This window comes from Ursus arctos, unplaced genomic scaffold (assembly GCF_023065955.2).
Source record: "Ursus arctos isolate Adak ecotype North America unplaced genomic scaffold, UrsArc2.0 scaffold_1, whole genome shotgun sequence".
Classification (NCBI taxonomy): Eukaryota; Metazoa; Chordata; class Mammalia; order Carnivora; family Ursidae; genus Ursus; species Ursus arctos.
In genome coordinates this window covers 74,417,541-74,425,190 of record NW_026622763.1, presented here as the reverse complement: position 1 = coordinate 74,425,190, position 7,650 = coordinate 74,417,541, and the positions used below count along the sequence as shown (strand labels likewise).

The following is a 7,650-nucleotide window of genomic DNA, read 5'->3' as shown; positions in this document are numbered from 1 at the left end:
TTTCATTCTTTTACATATAGTATGTATTTAGTTTTCCCACCACCATTGTTGAAGAGGATATCCTTTCCCACTGTGTTACTTGGCAATCTTGTTGAAGGTCAGATGACCAAATGTGTGTGGATTTATTTCTGGTTTCTCAATTCTGTTTTGTTGTTTTGTATGTCTTTCTTTAACAAGACCGTATATACTGTTTCAGTTACTCTAGTTTTGTAATATATTTTGAAATCAGGAAGTGTGATACTTTCAGCTTTGTTCTTCTTTGCGAGGATTGATTTAGTATTTGTGGTCTTTTGTGGTTCCATATGAATTTTAGAATTGTTTTTATATTTCTGTAAAAAATGCCGTTGGGATTTTGATAGGGATTGAATTGGATATGTTTATCACATAGGGTATAAGGACATTTTTTTTTTTAAAGATTTTATTTATTTATTTGACAGAGAGAGACAGCCAGTGAGAGAGGCAACACAAGCAGGGGGAGTGGGAGAGGAAGAAGCAGGCTTCCAGCAGAGGAGCCTGATGTGGGGCTCGATCCCAGAACGTCGGGATCACGCCCTGAGCCGAAGGCAGACGCTAACGACTGAGCCACCCAGGCGCCCCAGGGTATAAGGACATTTTAACAATATTAAGTTTTCTGATCCATGAACATGAGATATCTTTCCGTTTATCCATCTCTGCTTTAATTTCTTTCATCAGTGTTTTATAGGTTTTTTGTATAACTCTTTTATCTATTTTGTTAAGTTTATGTCTAGGTAGTTTTTCTTTTCGGTGCTCTTATAAATGGGATTGGTTTTCTAATTTCCTTTTCAGAGAGTCTGTCTTGGGGTATAGAAATGCAACTGATTATTGTGTGTTGCTTTTTTTTTTTTTTTTTTTTATCCTGCAGTTTTACTGAATTTGTTGATTAGTTCTAACAGTTTTTAATGGAGCCTTTAGAGTTTTCTATATATGAGATTATATCATCAGAAAATGGAAAATTTTACTTTTCCCTTTATCATTAATATGCCTGGTATTTCTGTTCTTGACTAATTGGTTTGGGCATCCAGTACTGTTAGAAGTGGTGATAGTGGGTATCTTTGAGGACAAGCTTCCAATTTTTCCACCATTGAGATTGATTTTAACAATGGGTTTGTCCTAATGGTCTTTATTATGTAGAAGTACATTCCTTCTATAACTAGTTTGTTGAGAGTTTTTTTGTTTTTGTTTTTTTTTAATCATGAAAAGATGTTGAATTTTGCCAGATGCCTTTTCTGCATTAATTGGGATGATCATGTGATATTTGTCCTTTCTACTGTTAATGTGGTATATCACATTCATTGACTTTTGTATGTTGAACTCTCCTTGCCTCCCTAGGATAAACCCCACTTAGTCATCATGTCTGATCCTTTTATAATATACTTGGTGCTAGTATTTTGTTGTGGATTTTATATATGCTCATCAGGGATATTTGCCTGTGTTTTCTCTTTCTTGTGGTGTCTTTGTCCGGCTTTGGTATCAGGGTAATGCTAGTCTCATAAGATGAGTTTGGAAGTGTTCCCTCTTCCTCAGTTTTTTAGATGAGTTTTTGAAGCATTTTATTTACCTCAGATTTTTATTTTAGCTCTCTCTTTTTCTCTTAACACACACACACACACACACACACACACACACATTCCCATTCATTTCAACTGTATAGAAACCTGCCAAATAGTACTGTTTTGTCAGAAAGCAACATATTTGCTGTGGTACGTAGTCATATCCCAGTGAATGATGTATGTCTTCTGAGTTCTTGTAATGAACTTTAATGATCTTAACAGTTGAACGTTTGGCCTGAGAGGATTATAGCAAGTCAAGAGAACAAATAAATATGATGAGCATTACAGCTACCTGTGGATGTTTCTGTTAGAAATGTTCTTTTCTAGAAGTTCGTTACTGTATAAACTGTTTCCACCATCGTTGGCCATCTATAAAATAAAGGGGTGTGTAAATAATTTAGTATCTAAAGATTTTTACCTGAAGTATTCACTTTTGAGAAAAGTGCCTCTTAGCCCATATTACTCTTCCATCATTAATATTATCATGATAAAATGTATTTCCTATGTAGCATTTATCTTTAGATAAATTACTGCAAATGAGACCTAGAGGTTGCTGACCTTATGTAATGTTGGCACATTAAGGTCATTTTTCATCTTCTCTCTTATTCTCTCTTGCAGTTGTCATGTTTCAGGTGAAAAGAAAAGATTAGAAGGGAGGAAGGAAACAGGGATGAAAAGAACGAGCGAGCAATAAGTGTGGCTGTTTGGGACATAGGCTTGATTTGCTTAGGAAGCCATTCCAGTATGCCCCAATGCTACAATTAACATCAAATTTATACCTTTAGAAAAATAAGTAACAACTCTAGGTTGAAAATGTATTTTACGTTTATTTCCTTCTATGATAAACAGACTAAAAAAAAACCCCTTTTTAAATGGAGAAAAACTGTTTTCTATCCTTAGGGAATATTTATTAATTCTCTGAGAGATGATATTAGCTTTTTAAAAAACATGAAAATTTTATAAGTTATGTTATAAAAAACATGAAAATTTATAAATTATGTTAATTTGGTTAAAAAAATCCTGTTTCTTATGGAAGTAGTGGTTGGATGTATATATTGCACAAAGTTGAATAAAAAAAATATGTGAGAAACACATGGGTATATTATCAGATTTTTTTTTTTTCTGAATAGCTTACCTGATTTAAACAAGGAAAACGGGATAGTAAAAAAAGTATACCTTATTACAAAAAAATGACAAGATGAAATGTAAGGAACAAAGTGGATAGATATTTCTTACCTAGTATAAAGAAAACTGGTGTATCAGGACTGTATTTGGCTGTGAACAGAAGCAGTTTATGACTACAGTGGCTTAAATATGTTTTAATTTTTCTCAGGAACTGAGATGATGGCCGGGGGTTGACAGTTCACAATTGGTACAGAGTTTCAATGATCTTTTCCGGGATACATATTATATCCATCTCTGTGTTCTGCAGTGCTTAGGTGTTGCATTTTGTTCTCATAGTTACTGCCTAATAAAACCAAGATGGCTGTTAGACCTGAAGGTATTGTATCCATATTTTAGGAAGGGGTAAAGGGGAAAGAGCTATATAAAGGAAAAGAGAGAGAAGCGTATCAGCTGAGACAGCCTTGTTTAGGAGACTTCCCCACATTTTATTGGTTAGAAATGTGTAACATTTTACTTTTAGTTGCAACAGAAGCCTTTATGGTAGAGAAGGCAAGAGAAGAGATGACTAAGGTGATACTTAGTGAACCTACTGCCGCAGGTTAGTTTTCACCACTGGTAGTAAGCAAAAGTTACGTGCTAAAGAAAAAATGTTCCTGAAACTAAATTCAGATCTTCTGAATATCACTCATGTAAATAAATAATCAAAATAACTTTTTTTTCAACGATATATATTATTTGTCCTTTTAAAATTATGTCACAGGGCACCTGGGTGGCTCAGTCGGTTAGGCCTCTGCCTTAGGCTCTGGTCATGATCTCAGGGTCCTGGGATTGAGCTCCCTGCTCAGTGGGGAGTCTGCTTCTCCCTCTCCCTTTACCCCCCTCATGTCCTCTCTCTCAAATAAATAAATAAGTAAATTTAAAAAAATCTTTTAAAAATTATGTCTCATGTTTAAATAATTCAAATATTGCAGAATCAAATTAGAAAATTTGATTCAGTGGATAATAATCAGTTATTATTAGGTACCTCAAAGGTGTCAGATAAGAGTATTTGTATATATAGTTTTGATGTGAAGAAACAGAGTTAGAGAAGTAAAAGAGTGTGTCCAATCCCTATAACCTGAAGCAGTGGACTTTGAGTTTCAGCCTAGTTCTTTCTGACTCAGAGCTTGCACTTGATCGCCATATCAACTTCATTGAATAACGAACACTACAAATTAGTGATACATTTAACAAAATTTAATTGTGTGGAGATTACTGTATTTTATGTTTCAGATCATTGCCTATGCTTAGACCTAGCTCTGAAATAGACCTATTAAAATCCTTACATTCCAGTTAAATACTATTTTTTAAAATAACTTATCCTCCTTTATACAGTGATATCATTCTTTTGTACTATCAAAGTCACCTATCAGCAAAGATTAGTAAGAAAATGTGGAGTTTGCATTTAATTAGATTCAAAGCCTCAAGCTAGGCAATACTGCTTCTGTGAAAGAATTTCAGAGGTTACCTACCATATTGGGAAAGTTTTGTTTATTTTCACCAGCAGGTTTTTCCTTACTGTACTTGCCTCTTTGCAGGTGGGTATAATTCCATTAATAATGACAAGGACTTTACCCAAATTGGAAGATCAGTGTTCTTTCAGTTGCCTATTCCAAAAACCTTATAGGTGTCTTTGACTCCTTGTTTCACATTCCATATTTGATCTGCCAGTAAATCTTATTAGCTCAGCCTTCAAAATATATATAAAACTTGATCGTTTCTGTCTGCTCTGCACTGCTTCCACCCTGTTCCAAGTTACTGTTGACTCTCATTCTCATCTGAATTATTGCAGTAGCTTCCTAAAGGGCTTTCCTGTTTTCATCCTTGACCTCCCATTCTATTTTTGAAAGACCAGCCAGAATAATCTCCTTAAAATGAAAGTCAGAGCATGTCACCCCTCTGCTTTCAACCTATAGTGGCCCCATCACATGTGGTAAAAGCCAGTCTTTACAATAGTCTAAAAGGTGTGATCAAGCTTACAGTGCTGCTTTGATCTTACTTCTCCCCCTTTTCTGTAGTTCTTTTTGTTCCAGGCTTGAGAGTTGCCTTTAACTTCTTAAACTTCCTAGGTGCTGTCCCGTTTCAGGGCCTTTGCATTGCTGTTCCTGCTGTGTAGGATGCTCTTTCCCATATATTGGCATATCTAGTTCTCTTTTTTTTATGTCCTTTCTCAAGACTGCCTTTTTAGTAAGGATTTTCCTGGCTACCTTACTAAAAATTTCAGCCCCCTTCCCTTAATTTCTTATCCCTTTTCCCTGCCTTACTTTTCTTCCTGTTTCACTATCAGACATTCTATCTCATTGAAAAGTTGAGGTTTTTGTCTTTTTGTTTTTACATATTCCAAGTTCTTAAACGTTCTAGTACTTAGTGGATGCCTAATAAATACTTACTGATAGAATGAACAAGTGAGTGAGTGAGTGAATGAATGAATGAATGAATGAATATACAAGGCAGTGAAAGAGTTCAGTCTTTTTTGAAATGTCTAATAAGGATCTCAGGATTCTTGAAGTTTTTCTTAGCTTGTTAGTTATAATCTCTGTAACTATTTAACCATTCATATATATTTTTTTAACTTGTTGAATCAAGCTACTCTCAACATCAATATTGATTGCCCAGGTAGTGTATACTGGATTATTTTAGACTCTTGGTTTAGACTCTTAGATTTTGACCTTTAAGTCTTCCTATTAGTGAAACTGGAAGGCTATTAAGACTTTTGGAGACTCTGCATGGATTACACTTTTGCTTTTTTTCTTTCATGATTTATTTCAGCTTGTTAAAATATTTTGTGTTAATTATTTTGTACTTTCATTTTTATTATGCAAAATTATTCAGAATAAAACATGCATATTCTTAAAAAAAAAAAAGGTAACATGCGGACAGTGTTGCAAAACTCCAGGTGGGAGCTGTGACTGTCATGTAAAAATGACATATGTAAAAGTTATAAAATATACAACTGAAATGTTTGAAGGAGAAAGGTGTCATTTGGGGGAGATTTATTCTCAAAGTCATAAGAAAAAAAAGGGAAATGGTCCCACCTGTTCCTTCTAGAGGTTCTCATTGCATTGCCATGTTTAATGGCAATTTATGTGCTGTATTACAAACAATTTAAATAAAAAAAAAAAAAAAAAGACAAGCTCTTGCCTTCTGGAAAATAGACCAGTTAGAAAAACGATGCACAGTTGCAGAATTAAATATGTTCATTGTGTTGTTAGAGCCACTTAAGTTCATGAACCACGATATAGGAAGACACAGAAACGAAGCCACACTTCTTTTATTTACACAATATATATTAAAAAACTCTTCAAAAATATATATATTCTTTTTTGAGATAGAATTACTATATAGTGACATGTACACATTTTTAAGTGTACAATTTGGTGACTTTTGACAAATGCATGTAGCCAGCCATGTAACCTACATTGCCATCATTCCAGCAAATATCTCCATGTCCTTTTCCCGGTTATTCCTCTCCCTCATTCAGAGGCAGCCACTTTTTTGATTTTTAAAACTGTTGAATTCATTTTGCCTAATACTAACTTTCATATAAATGAATTGTTTACTCTTGAATTCAGATTCTTTTGCTCGCATATTGTCTGTTAGACTTATTCATGTTGTTGTGCCTACCAATATTTTTTTTATCGAATGTGCTAAAATTTGTCCATTTTCCTCTTGATGAAATTTGAGTTTCCAGTTTTTGCCACTAATGAATAAAGCTTTTAGGAGCATTCTTGTGCAAATATTTTTGTGGATATATGTTCTCTCTCTCTCTCTCTCTCTCTCTTTTTTTTTTTTAATCTTGAGGGGTGGAATTGCTAGGTCAAAGGGGAGAGGTGTATTTAACTGTATAAGAATCTGCAAACCTTTCTCACAAGTGGGGGTCTATTTTACACTTCAAGCTACCCATTTATTTTTATTGTTTTAAAATAGGATAGACTTCTGCAGTTCTTAACAGAAAGTGGCCATTTGGGGAACTTAGATTAAGTATCAAAGTCGTTCTGATATACAACGTATTTTTAAGTGTTGTCTGAATATCAACTGTCTTTAATTCTGAGAAAGAAAAATAAGGGTGTTTCTGATTTTTCTGGAGACAAGATGTGGAACAAAATGTTAAAAATCTACATGTTAAAGGAGTACTTAAAACCCACTGAATAAGTAAGAAGAAAGTTCCAAACTATGGCTATTGTGGGGGTGATTAAGCCTACTCATAATTTGAAGTCACAGTTCAAACTATCCCTCTAAACTCCTCTTTTCTCCATGTAGCATTACATAACCATCTTTATTACATGTGTTTCTAGACACTTCCCTAATTGCATTTCAGAATGGATATTCCATTCATTTCCAGGAAAACAAACAAACAAACAAGAATCTTCTCATGTAGGGTGCCAGTGGCATTCTTAAATCCATTTTTTATTACATATATTAAAAAAAAACTATTTAAAATATGGAATGCTGTTCCAGTTTGCTTGTCATCCTTGCTCAGGGACCATGCTAATCTTCTTTATATCGTCCCAGTTTTAGTATATGTGCTGCTGATGGGAGCACCCTACCCCCCAAACTTTTTGAACTCATCAAACCCAATATATATTGTTGATAAACCACCTTTAATTTTTCCCATCCATGTTTCATGAATTTTAATATTTCTAATTTTTCCATTGAATTCATCAAAATTTTGTTTTTTAAGTTATTTAACATCCAAAAGAGCATAGAAAGTTCTGAAACCTCTTTCCCTCTTTGAGAAGGAAAGTGTGTTTTAAAAGAAGTTTAAAAGGAGTTTCATTCTGGAAGAACTTAAAATCAGTTCTGTATTCATTATCTAGAACACCTGGCAAAATCAGCTATCTTCACCCTGGCCTGTGTGTCATTGTTTAAGTAGAGACTTGGAGCTAGCAGTAAGGTTCCTAAAATGCATGTGCTT

The 7,650-nt window shown here is 34.2% G+C and overlaps 1 non-coding gene across 1 annotated transcript; it reads right to left on the bottom strand.

Moving 5' to 3' along the window:
* Nucleotides 1-7,170: 7,170 nt before the first annotated feature.
* LOC113250957 (U6 spliceosomal RNA) lies at nt 7,171-7,277 on the bottom strand. The gene has a single exon (XR_003314280.1). It is a non-coding gene; the product is annotated as a U6 spliceosomal RNA (small nuclear RNA).
* Between the last annotated feature and the right edge of the window lie 373 nt (nt 7,278-7,650).